This window comes from Schistocerca americana, chromosome 2, assembly GCF_021461395.2.
Source record: "Schistocerca americana isolate TAMUIC-IGC-003095 chromosome 2, iqSchAmer2.1, whole genome shotgun sequence".
Lineage (NCBI taxonomy): Eukaryota > Metazoa > Arthropoda > Insecta > Orthoptera > Acrididae > Schistocerca > Schistocerca americana.
In genome coordinates, this window is record NC_060120.1 from 559231547 (window position 1) to 559243707 (window position 12161).

Genomic DNA, 12161 nt, shown 5'->3' on the forward strand with positions numbered 1-12161 from the left:
ATTGTGTCAGACCACCTTTTGCCTAGCATAGCACAGCAGCTCGATGTGGTATGGACTCAACAAGTCATTGTAAGTCCTCTGCAGAAATATAGAGCCATGCTGCCTCTGTAGTTGTCCATAATCGTTAAAGTGCTGCTGGTGCAGGATTTTGTGCATGAACTGACCTTTCGATTGTGTCCTGTAAATGTTCAATAGGATTCATGCTGAGTGATCTGGGTGACCAAATCATTCTCTCCACCTGTCCAGAATGTTCTTCAAACCAATTGCTAACAATTGTGGCCCAGTGACATGGCATCATTGTTTTGAGTATATGAAATCCATGAATGGCTACAAATGGTCTCTAAGTAGCTGAACACAACCATTTACAGACAATGGTTGGTTCAGTTGGACCAGAAGACCCAGTCTATTCCATTTGAACCACAGCCTACACCATTATGGAGCCACCACCAACTTGCACAGTGCCTTGTTGACCACCTGGGTCCATGGCTTTGTGGGGTCTGCACCACACTTGAATCCTACCATCACTCTTACCAACTGAAGTTGGGTCTCAGCTGGTCATGCCACAGTTTTCCAGTCATCTGGGGTCCAACCAATATGGTCACAAGCCCAGGAGAGACACTGCAGCTGATGTCGTGCTGTTAGCAAAGGCTCTCATGTCAGTCATCTGCTACCATAGCTTATTAATGCCAAATCTCACCTCACTGTCCTAACGGATACATTCCATCTCACATTCATTTCTGGGGTTACTTTATGCAGTGTTGCTTGTCTGTTAGTACTGACAACTCTATGCAAATGCTCCTGCTCTCAGTCGTTAAGTGAACACTGTCAACCTCTCCATTTTGGTGAGCGATGATGTATGAAATTGGTACCCTTAACACTGTGTATCTCAGAATACTGAATTCCCTAACAATTTTCAAAATGGAATGCCCCAGGTGTCTAGCTTAGGGTGACCAGATGTCCTGTTTTTAAAAGGACTGTCCTTTTTGTTCATTCTGAGCCTCATTGTCCTGCAAAACATTCAACAGGACACCAAATGTCCTGTTTTCTCGTAATCAGCAGTAACCTTATCTCTTTTTTTACTCCAATTTAGTGTCACTGACATAGTTTCTTTACTATTTTCTTGAGTCTTGCTTTGTCTTAAATGCAAAAATGGGATAAAGAAAGATTATTTTGGTCATGGGATGAAGAGATGGCTGAACAGAAGGTTTTCCATCATCGTGCTCAGTGCCAGTGACTTATGACATTTCGTATTGGTTATTTGCTACTGATGGAATGACAGACGAATGTAACAAGTTTTTGTTAAAGACTATTATAGGGCTATCAATGTTCAACTGTATTTGTAGTTACCAGTTAGCTACTCACCGTTAGATGACATAAATTTGCAGTAGGTGCAACACTCACAATGTCTTCAAACTGTTACAGACAACAATGAGAAGTAGGTGGCAGTTTCAACACTGGGTTTGGCAAGTTTGCTTTAGTGTGCTCCATTGTCTTTTGTTTGCTGTGTGTAAAACTAACTCAGGCCCATTAATATGAGGGAAAGAAAGTGTTCTTTCTTGAATACCATAAATGATGAATTCCCTTCCTTGAAGGAAACTGTGAGAACAAAGACAGAATCTACAGTACATGGTATCATTCAGTTTTTTCCATTGACCATGGAGGGACATTGTTTCCACATCGTAACTGCCATAAGACAATGTGGCTGTCTCCAGACCACGTTACCAAATCTCAAATAGACCACATAGTCATAAGCCACAAGTTCTGCCACTCTCTGTTAGATGTCAGAAATAGAAGAGGAGCAGACATTGGAAGTGACCACCACCTAGTTTTGGCGGAATTCAGACTGAAGATAATGGCAAATAGAACCAAGCTCAATCACAGGTGCAAGAAAATAGATGTGGCAAGGTTAAAAGACCAACAGATCAAAGAAACATTTGCCCTTGAACTACAAAGCAGATTCCAGGTCCTCTCTGAAGAAAACTTCATGGAAGAGGGAACTGAAACATGTTGGCAAAAAACCAAAGACAGTTATTTAGATGAGGGGGAAAAAATCTTAGGATTTAAGGCACATCAAAGGAAGGAATGGTTCTCCGATGCTACATGGAATGAAATCAGCCACAGGAAAGTACTAAAACTTGAGTTAAATTTTTGTAAGACAAGAGCACAGAAGAGTGAAGCGCATAAAGAATATATGGAGGCGAACAAAAAAGTGAAAATATGGCTATGTCGAGATAAAAGGAAATGGATAGATGAGCAAGCAAAATTAGGAGAAGAGGCAGCAAGACAAGGAAATATGAAAGAGCTCTAGAATATTACCAAATGGTTGTCAATGAAGAACTTCAAACGTGAAGGACCACTAAAGAACAAGGATGGGGTGATGCTTACAACTCAACAGGCACAGCTACAGAGATGGGAGGGGCACTTCAAGGAACTGTTAAATTGTGAAGACAACCAAGAGGAACAGGTAAGAGATGTTCCAGAGGAAGTCAAAGAAGATCAAGATATAAATTTGCAGTGCCCCACAATGGACGAAATTAGGATTGCCTTGAAAACACTAAAAAATACAAAGGCACTAGGCCTAGACAACATAGCACCAGAGCTCTTAAAAGCCTATATTGAAAGTACTGTTAAAATGCTCCATCCTTTGCTGAAGCATATTTGGCTTGAAGAAAAATCTCCAAAGGAGTGGAAAAATGGTTTGGTGGTAAAGCTCCCAAAAAGGGGAAATTTGTCAGCTGTAACAACTGGCATGGTATTACATTGTTGTCAGTGCCCAGTAAGGTCCTCACCAGAATTATTTTAAACAGAATTAAAGAATCCCTTGAAAAGCGAGTGGGTAAAGAACAGGCCAGTTTTAGGGCACAATGAAGTTGTGTTGATCTTATTAACACTCTTAGGATCATTTTAGAGCAAAGCAAAGAATTCCAAGCAACCATGTACCTGGCATTCATTGATTTTCAAAAGGCCTTTGGTTCTGTGTTGCAGAAGTATGGCATAACACAGAAGATCTTAAACATCATAAAAGATCTATATGATGGCTACAAATGCTGTGTACTCCACAACGTAAGTATGACAGAGCCTATAAAAGTAACAACTGGAGTCCGGCAGGGTTGCATTTTGTCACCAACACTTTTTCTACTTGTTCCAGACTCTGTTATGAGAAGAGTCACAGCAGGCAGGAGACAAGGAATCCAGTGGGGGATCCATGAACGTCTGGAGGATTTGGATTTTGCAGACGACATAGTTTTATTAGCTCAAAGGCTGCCTGATTTGCAAGCTAAATTAAACTTGCTGAAAGAAGAAGCAGATACTGCTGGCCTCAAGATAAATACAGGCAAAACAAAGGAAATGAGAGTAAATTCAGGGAACTGTTAATAGGTGAGCAGCGAGCAGAGACTGTCAACTCATTCCTGTATCTGGGTAGTATAGTGACGGAAGATGGTGGAGCTGGAGATGCTGTGAAAAACCGCATTAAAAAGGCAAATGCTGCCGTTATACAATTGTATCCAATATGTTCAAATAGAAATATCACGTATAAAACAAAAATCCATATTTTTAATACAAATGTGAAGGCTGTCCTTCTGTACGCCAGTGAAAGCTGGAAAATGGATAAAAAGATAACTACCCAGTTACAAAGCTTCATAAATAGATTTATTCAACGAATGATAAATATCTGGTGGCAGAAAAAATATGTAATGAGGAGCTCTGGTGAATAACAAACAAGATATCTATAGAAGACCAGATACGAGAGAGAAAGTGGGGTTGGTTGGGGCACACCTTGAGAAAACCAGATGGAGCCAGCGAGAAAAAAGCATTGGGATGGAATCCCCAGGGAACAAGGAAGAGAGGAAGACCAAGGGGCACATGGAAGAGGACAGTGGAAGGGGAAGCAAAAAGAATTGGTAAGACCTGGTCAGAATTGAGGCAAATGGCCAAAGACAGAGACGGATGGCGAGTTCTCCTGGGTGTAAGTAATATTCTGGGCATTTTAAAAAAGCAAAATACAGTTGACAAGAATGTCACATTTTTGTGCAGATAGCTATAATACCAACTTTTGTGGGTACAAGAGAGCAGGAACAAACAACATTTATTCCAAAATGAACAGTATTCTCAAGATGAATATTCAAGACATTGTGCAGCCCATGTGATACACAATGGAGTTCAAATAGGTGCAGACATTCTTCCCAGTGACACAGAAACAATAGTGAATAAAATATAAAACTGTTTGGAAGGTAGGAGACGAGGTACTGGCGGAAGTAAAGCTGTGAGGACAGGGCGTGAGTCGTGCTTTGGTAGCTCAGTTGGTAGAGCACTTGCCTGCGAAAGGCAAAGATCCTGAGTTTGAGTCTTGGTCCGGCACACAGTTTTAATCTGCCAGGAAGTTTCATATCAGTGCACACTCTGCTGCAGAGTGAAAATCTCATTCTGGAAACATCCCCCAGGCTGTGGCTAAGCCATGGTTCCGCAATATCCTTTCTTTCAGTAGTGCTAGTTCTGTAGGTTCGCAGGAGAGCTTCTGTAAAGTTTGCAAGTTTGGAGACGAGGTACTGGCTGAAGTAAAGCTGTGAAGATGGGGCATGAGTCATGCTTTGGTAGCTCAGTTGGTAGAGCACTTGCCCGCAAAAGGCAAAGGTCCCGAGATCGAGTCTTGGTCCGGCACACAGTTTTAATCTGCCAGGAAGATTCAAAATGCAAGATGTTTAGCTATTTAGTTTTATGAAACGTTTGTGACCTATTTGGAAAAGTGGGCTTCTCCATTTCAACCTCTGAAGTCATTTCATTGGATAACACTAAAAAATGCTCTTTCTTGGACTAAACTTTTAAACCGCCTGAAAATTCTTAAGACAGCAGATTTAGGTGCAACATACATGAAGATGTATCGTTTAATGACATAGAGTAAGTGGACAACATTCTATACAAGGAACTTCAGGAACGGGAAAAAGCTAATTTGGAAACAGAGATGTTGTTGTTGTTGTTGTTGTTGTTGTTGTCTTCAGTCCAGAGACTGGTTTGATGCAGCTCTCCATGCTACTCTATCCTGTGCGAGCTTCTTCATCTCCAAGTACCTACTGCAACCTACATCCTTCTGGATCTTCTTAGTATATTCATCTCTCCCTCTACGATTTTTACCCTCCAATACTAAACTGGTGATCCCTTGATGACTCAGAACATGTCTATCAACCGATTCGTTCTTCTAGTGAAGTTGTACCACAAACTCCTCTACTCCCCAATTCTATTCAGTACCTCCTCATTAGTTACATGATCTAACCACCTAATCTTCAGCTGTAGCACCACATTTGAAAGCTTCTATTCTCTTCTTGTCTAAACTATTTATCATCCATGTTTCACTTCCATAGAGGGCTACACTTCAAACAAATACTTTCACAAAAAACATCCTGACATTTAAAGCTTCACTCAATGTTAATCTCTTCTTCAGAAACACTTTCCTTGCCACTACCAGTCTACATTTTGTATCTTCTCTACTTCGACCATCATCAGTTATTTTGCTCCCCAAACAGCAAAACTCATCTACTACTTTAAATGTCTCATTTCCTAATCTAATTCCCACAACATCACCTGATTTAATTCGACTGCATTCTATTATCCTCATTTTGCTTTTGTTGATTTTCATCTTATATCCTCCTTTCAAGACACTGTCCATTCTTTTCAACAGTTCTTCCAGGTTCCATTCTGTTCAACTGCTCTTTCAAGTCCCTTGCTGTCTCTGACAGAATTAAAATGTAATTGGCAAACCTCATAGTTTTTATTTCTTCTCCACAGATTTTAGTTCCTACACCAAATTTTTCTTTTGTTTCCTTTACTGCTTGGTCAATATACAGATTGAATAACATCGGGGATAGGCTACAACCCCGTCTCACTCCCCTCCCAACCACTGCTTCCCTTTCGTGCCCCTCAACTGTTATAACTGCCATCTGGATTCTATAAAAATTGTAAATAGCCTTTCGATCCCTGTATTTCACCCCTGCCACCTTCAGAATTTGAAACAGAGTATTCCAGTCAACATTGTCAAAAGCTTTCTCTAAGTCTACTAATGCTAGAAATGTAGGTTTGCCTTCCCTTAATCTATCTTCTAAGCTAAGTCATAGAGTCAGTATTGCCTCACGTGTTCCAACATTTCTACAGAATCAAAACTGATCTTCCCCAAGGTCGGCTTCTACCAGATTCTCAGTTTGCAGCCATGACTTATTAAACTGATAGTTTGGTAATTTTCACATCTGTCAATACCTGCTTTCTTTGGGATTGGAATTATTATATTCTTCTTGAAGCCTGAAGGTATTTCACCTGTCTCATACATCTTACTCACCAGATGGAAGAGCTTTGTCATGGCTGGCTCTCCCAAGGTTATCAGTAGTTCTAATGGTATGATGTCTTCTCCCGGGGCCTTGTTTCAACTTAGGTCTTTCAGTGCTCTGTCAGACTCTCCCATTTCATCTTCATCTATGTCCTCTTCCATTTCCACAATATTGCCCTCAAATACATTGCCCTTGTATAAACCCGCTATATATTCCTTCCACCTTTCTGCTGTTTCATCTGTGCTTAGAACTGGTTTTCCATCTGAGCTCTTGATATTCATACAAGTTATTCTGCTTTCTCCAAAGGTCTCTATAATTTTCCTGTAGGCAGTATCTACCTTATCCCTAGTGACATATGCCTCTACATCCTTTCATTTGTCCTCTAGCCATCCCTGCTTAGCCATTTTGCACTTCCTGTTGATCTCATTTTTGAAACTTTGTACTCCTTTTTGCCTGTTTCATTTACGGCATTTTTATATTTCCTCCTTCTATCAATTAAATTCAATATCTCTTCTGTTACCCAAGGATTTTTACTAGCCTTCATATTTTTATCTACTTGATCCTCTGCTGCCTTCACTATTTCATCTCTCAAAGGTACCCATTCTTCTTCTAATGTATTTCTTTCCCACGTATTTGTCAATTGTTCCCTAATGCTCTCTCTGAAAATCTCTACAACCTCTGGTTTTTTCAGTTCATCCAGGTCCAATCTCCCTAAATTTCCACCTTTTTTCAGTTTCTTCAGTTTAAATCTACAGTTCATGACCAACACATTGTGGGCAGAGTCCACATCTGCCCCTGGAAATGTCTTACAATTTAAAACCTGGTTCCTAAATCTCTGTCTTACCATTATATAATCTATCTGAAACCTTCCAGTGCCTCCAGGCCTCTTCCATGGATATAACCCTCTTTCATGATTCTTAAACCAAGTGTTAGCTATGATTAAGTTAGGCTCTGTGCAAAATTCTACCAGGCGGCTTCCTCTTTCATTCCTTACCCCCATTCCATATTCAAATACTACTTTTCCTTCTCTTCCTTTTCCTACTATCGAATTCAAATTCCCCATGATTATTAAATTTTTGTCGCCCTTCCATATCTGAATAATTTATTTTATCTCATCATACATTTCTTCAATCTCTTCATCATCTGCGGAGCTAGTTAGCATACAAACTTGTACTACTGTAGTAAGTGCAGGCTTCATGTCTATCTTGGCTATAATAATGCATTCACAGTGTTGTTCATGGTAACTTACCCAAGTTCCTATTTTTTTATTCATTATTTAACCTGAATGAGATTTTCACTCTGCAGCGGAGTGTGTGCTGATATGAAACTTCCTGGCAGATTAAAACTGTGTGCGCGACCGAGACTCGAACTCGGGACCTTTGCCTTTCGCGGGCAAGTGCTCTACCAACTGAGCTACCGAAGCACGACTCACGCCTGGTCTCACAGCTTTACTTCTGCCAGTATCTCGTCTCCTACCTTCCAAACTTTACAGAAGCTCTCCTGCGAAACTTGCAGAACTAGCACTCCTGAAAGAAAGGATATTGCAGAGACATGGCTTAGCCACAGCCTGGGGGATGTTTCCAGAATGAAACATCCCCCAGGCTGTGGCTAAGCCATGTCTCTGCAATATCCTTTCTTTCAGGAGTGCTAGTTCTGCAAGTTTCGCAGGAGAGCTTCTGTAAAGTTTGGAAGGTAGGAGACGAGATACTGGCAGAAGCAAAGCTGTGAGACCAGGCGTGAGTCGTGCTTCGGTAGCTCAGTTGGTAGAGCACTTGCCCGCAAAAGGCAAAGGTCCCGAGTTCGAGTCTCGGTCGGGCACACAGTTTTAATCTGCCAGGAAGTTTCATTATTAAACCTACTCCTGCATTACCCCTATTTTATTTTGTATTTATAACCCTGTATTCACCTGACCAGAAGTCTTGTTCCTCCTGCCACCAAACTTCACTAATTCCCACTGTATCTAGCTTTAACCTATCCATTTCCCTTTTTAAATTTTCTAACCTATCTGCCCGATTAAGAGATCTGACATTCCACGCTCCGATCTGTAGAACACCAGCTTTCTTCCTCCTGATAACGACATTATCCTCCCATTGCATGATTGAAAGTTACCTGGAGGCACTGTGGGCATGTTACATGATAAAGAAAGTAAGTAAGTGAAGGAGAAATGAACGGGGAATAATTTGCACAACTATACAGGCCTCAAATGTGGAAATTCACTGATAAAATCAGCTCTGACAAATGGCAGTTGGTTATGGTTCAGCACCTGGGAACGAGCCTCTTGGAAACAGAAACAATGGCTGAGTCTCTGCATTTTGCTGTCATAACCATCTGTAGAAAGTGGTTGAAGGAAGATGAAACCACAAGGTGTTGGATGTCCACACTTCATCACAGAAATTGGAGCTCAGAGACTTGCCTGCTCTGGAAAACTGGATAGGGAACAATTTGTGGCAGGTCTTATGACAAAGTACAATATTGGTGCATGCACAGGTGTCTCAGAGCATACTGTTCAGCATACATTGTTGAACAAGGGTTCCACAGCAGTGTTCCCATATTGACACAGTGGCATCAGCAATTACTATTATTGTGGGCATGGGATAAGATTGGACTGTGGATCAATGGAAATGTGTTGCCTGGTTGGATGAATCACGTTTCTTGTTACACCATATTGATGGTTGTGTACAGGTTCATTGTCATACAGGTGAACAGCTGCACAAAACATACACCTCATCACAGATGCTGGTTGGTGGAGGGCAGTACTATACTATGGACAAGATTGATCTGGACTTCCGAGAGACCTGTGATAGTAATCAAAAGCATTGTAACAGCTGTGGACTATGTGCAGACCACTCGCATTCATTCATGCTTGATTCTTGCCTAGGGGTAAAGGCACCATTCAGCAACGTAACTGTCCATATCGCAAGGCCAGGATTATGCTTCAGGTGTTTGGGGACCACAAGAGGGAATAGATGGAGATGTCATGGAGAAACTTTTTCAGTTTGTTTTCAAAGTTTCTTTGTGCTGTCTGTCAGACATTTTATATCATGGGATAAGAGACCTCAATATTGGTGTTAGCACTGTGCACTCTTTCTGTGGTACGGTCAACCTTAATGTGAAGTAATGAATGCCATATTTTATTCTGGAATGGTACTTATGTACATCATGTTCCTTTTTAACTGCAGTTGGTTATTTACAGCAAACTGCATGAGGCAATACATACACTATGAAGCATTAGTTAAAAGTCCTAACTTCTTAAACAGATGTCTACACAATGGCTGTCGGTGAATACTGCATATTAGTCTTGCGGCATGTTTTCAAGTAAGAAAAACTTTTCATACTGATACTTAAAATTTTAAATTTTCCACTGTAGTTGTTATTTGTCCACTGTGTTCTATATTTATCATTGTTATTGTATCTCTAGATGTGCAAAACAGTATATTTTGTGTTTTTTTGAAATTCAGAGTGTGATCATTTGCAGAAACCTACTCAATATTATTTATGTTGAATTGGTTACAATACTAGTTTAACCTGAAAAAGAATTAATTCTTCTTCTTGTATATTAGGACAAGACTGTATGTATGAGAAACAGTAGTGGACCTAAAATTCACTCTAGTGTTAAACATAAACGTGTTTTCCCTGGTCAGAGGAGTCTGCCCTGCTTAGCTTGGTTGATTTGTTAAGTACAATTTTCCACATGCTTTTGGTTAAATGGGACATTGTCTATTGATTGGCTATACCCTCAGTTCCATAAAACCTCAGTTTATCTATCAGGATATCAATCAAATGCCTTAGATAGGTCACAGAAAATACCAACAGCAGCTATTTTGTTATTGTTTAATTTGGTGAGCCAATGTGTAAATGGCATTCCCAATTGAGGAACTCTTCTATAGCTGAACTGTTATTTTGTAAGGATATTGTTGTTGCTTAGGGAGAATACTATTCAAACAGTATGTCGCCTTCTTGAACATATTGGAAAATGATGTTGATAGTGAAAGAGATTGGTAGGTATTCACATCTCTCCTTTCATCTTTTTTATAGAGCTGTCTAACAATGGTATCTTTCAGTCTCTCTGGAAAAACACCCTGAGTTAGTGATGCATTACATATTTCAGGAAAGACAGTACTTGTTGTGTGGGAAAATTCTTTAGTGTTCTTGCAAGCTGCAACCTAGTCATAAATAAAAACAGTGATTCAAGAAGTGTAAGATTTGTTTCTATAGTTCTAATCTACAATTTAAAAAAATGTCAACCAAATATAGATTTCACTCCATAGTGGGCATCTTCAGATCTATCAAAAAAAAGGGAAACAATACAAACTAACGGACAATGTATATCGTGAGACAATAAATTATGACATAACGATAAGTAACTAGTTTCATACTTATAGAATACATAAACTTTAAAAAATGTGATGAAACATATCCATTTAAAACATATCATAATATAATAAAACCAAAGTGGTATTGTCAAGAGATTTAAATAAAATTAGCTGTTGTTAAAATTAAATTAGTTGTTGTTAAAATTTGACAAAATTGCAAATATTCAATTAAGTAAAAGTATACAATTATGTAAAAACTATTCTGGAAATACAATATGTTTTAAGTTGTTGTGGTAGTAAAGTGAAATACAGTAAAAGTGTAAATTAAATTAAATTTTTAAAAATAAATTAAAAATGAAATGGATAAGTGACAATATCTGATGCTGAAAAACAACAGCTGCAATTTAAGGTAGCAGTACTATATGTATGCATCAAGTTTAAAGATATAAAAAAAAATTGCATTAAAATTATAGTGCAAGTAATAAACAGCAGCAAAATGAACAAAACTTAGGACTAGAATAAGAAATCAGAGAGCTCTGTTGGCGTAGCTGCTGGAATGCAGTATACGCATGTACTGACTGGAGGAATATAACCACTGGAGACATTGTCTGTATTAGGGAGAGCATGGAGAATAGTATGCATATTCTTCTCTACAGAGTGCCAAAAGGGCATGCTCTCAATTTATTGGAGGAACTTGAAATTTATTGGAGCAAGAGGCAAAAGCCAGGAAGAGTGCCCAACAGACAAAGAAACTTTGGAACCCAACACCTAATACGTTTTCTTTGACAATGTATTACATTAATCACCTAATATTTCTATTATGTATACCTTCCCTGACCATTATCTCTGACAGAGTGCATTAAATATATTCCTTGTTTTGTTATGCTGCTCATGTCACCCTACTTGTTCAGTTTCCCTGTTTTATAATGTATGTTATGCTGTATCTGATCTTATTAATTGACTAGCACAATAGTTTGTGATCCTTTTCTTGACACAACATATCACAATGTACAAAAGACCCTCTGGTGGTTGTGTTCTCCATTCAGTACTTGCCTGTGCCCCATGCTGGCAACTATGCCAACAAAAGTAACTGATTACTTACTCTAATCGTACGTTTTGCTTGTTGGGCTTTATTCTCTTATTCACTTATTATGCAATTTTCTTAGCTCCTCAGACTTGATACATGAATCTATTATTACTTTTATCTGAAGTTTTTCAGCATCCCATATTTTCACTTGTCAATTTCCTTTTTAATAATTAAAAAGAAAATAATTCAGTTTAGATTTTTAATATACTATATTTATTTTTTATACCTCTGATAGTGTATTAAACATTCTAATTTCAGAATAGTTTCTACCTTTTTGTGTGTATTTATTTAATTGCATATCTGTGTATTTGTCTAATGTGCACACTGTAGAAAAATCTGACAAGTTTACATTGTAAAAATGTTTTTTCAGTTGCAATTGCTTCCCAGTTTATTCTGAATAGTAGCAGCATTCACATTATGACTCTGCTGGAAATGCGGCTGATCTCA

General features: G+C 39.0%; 1 protein-coding gene and 1 non-coding gene across 2 annotated transcripts in view; one reads left to right on the plus strand and one right to left on the minus strand.

The window, feature by feature from the left end:
* The window catches only part of LOC124594166, a 130052-nt gene that overhangs the window by 78890 nt on the left and 39001 nt on the right, over positions 1-12161 (minus strand). The window lies entirely within an intron of this gene.
* On the plus strand, positions 8059-8133 carry Trnal-caa. Its single transcript has one exon. It is a non-coding gene; the product is annotated as a tRNA-Leu (tRNA).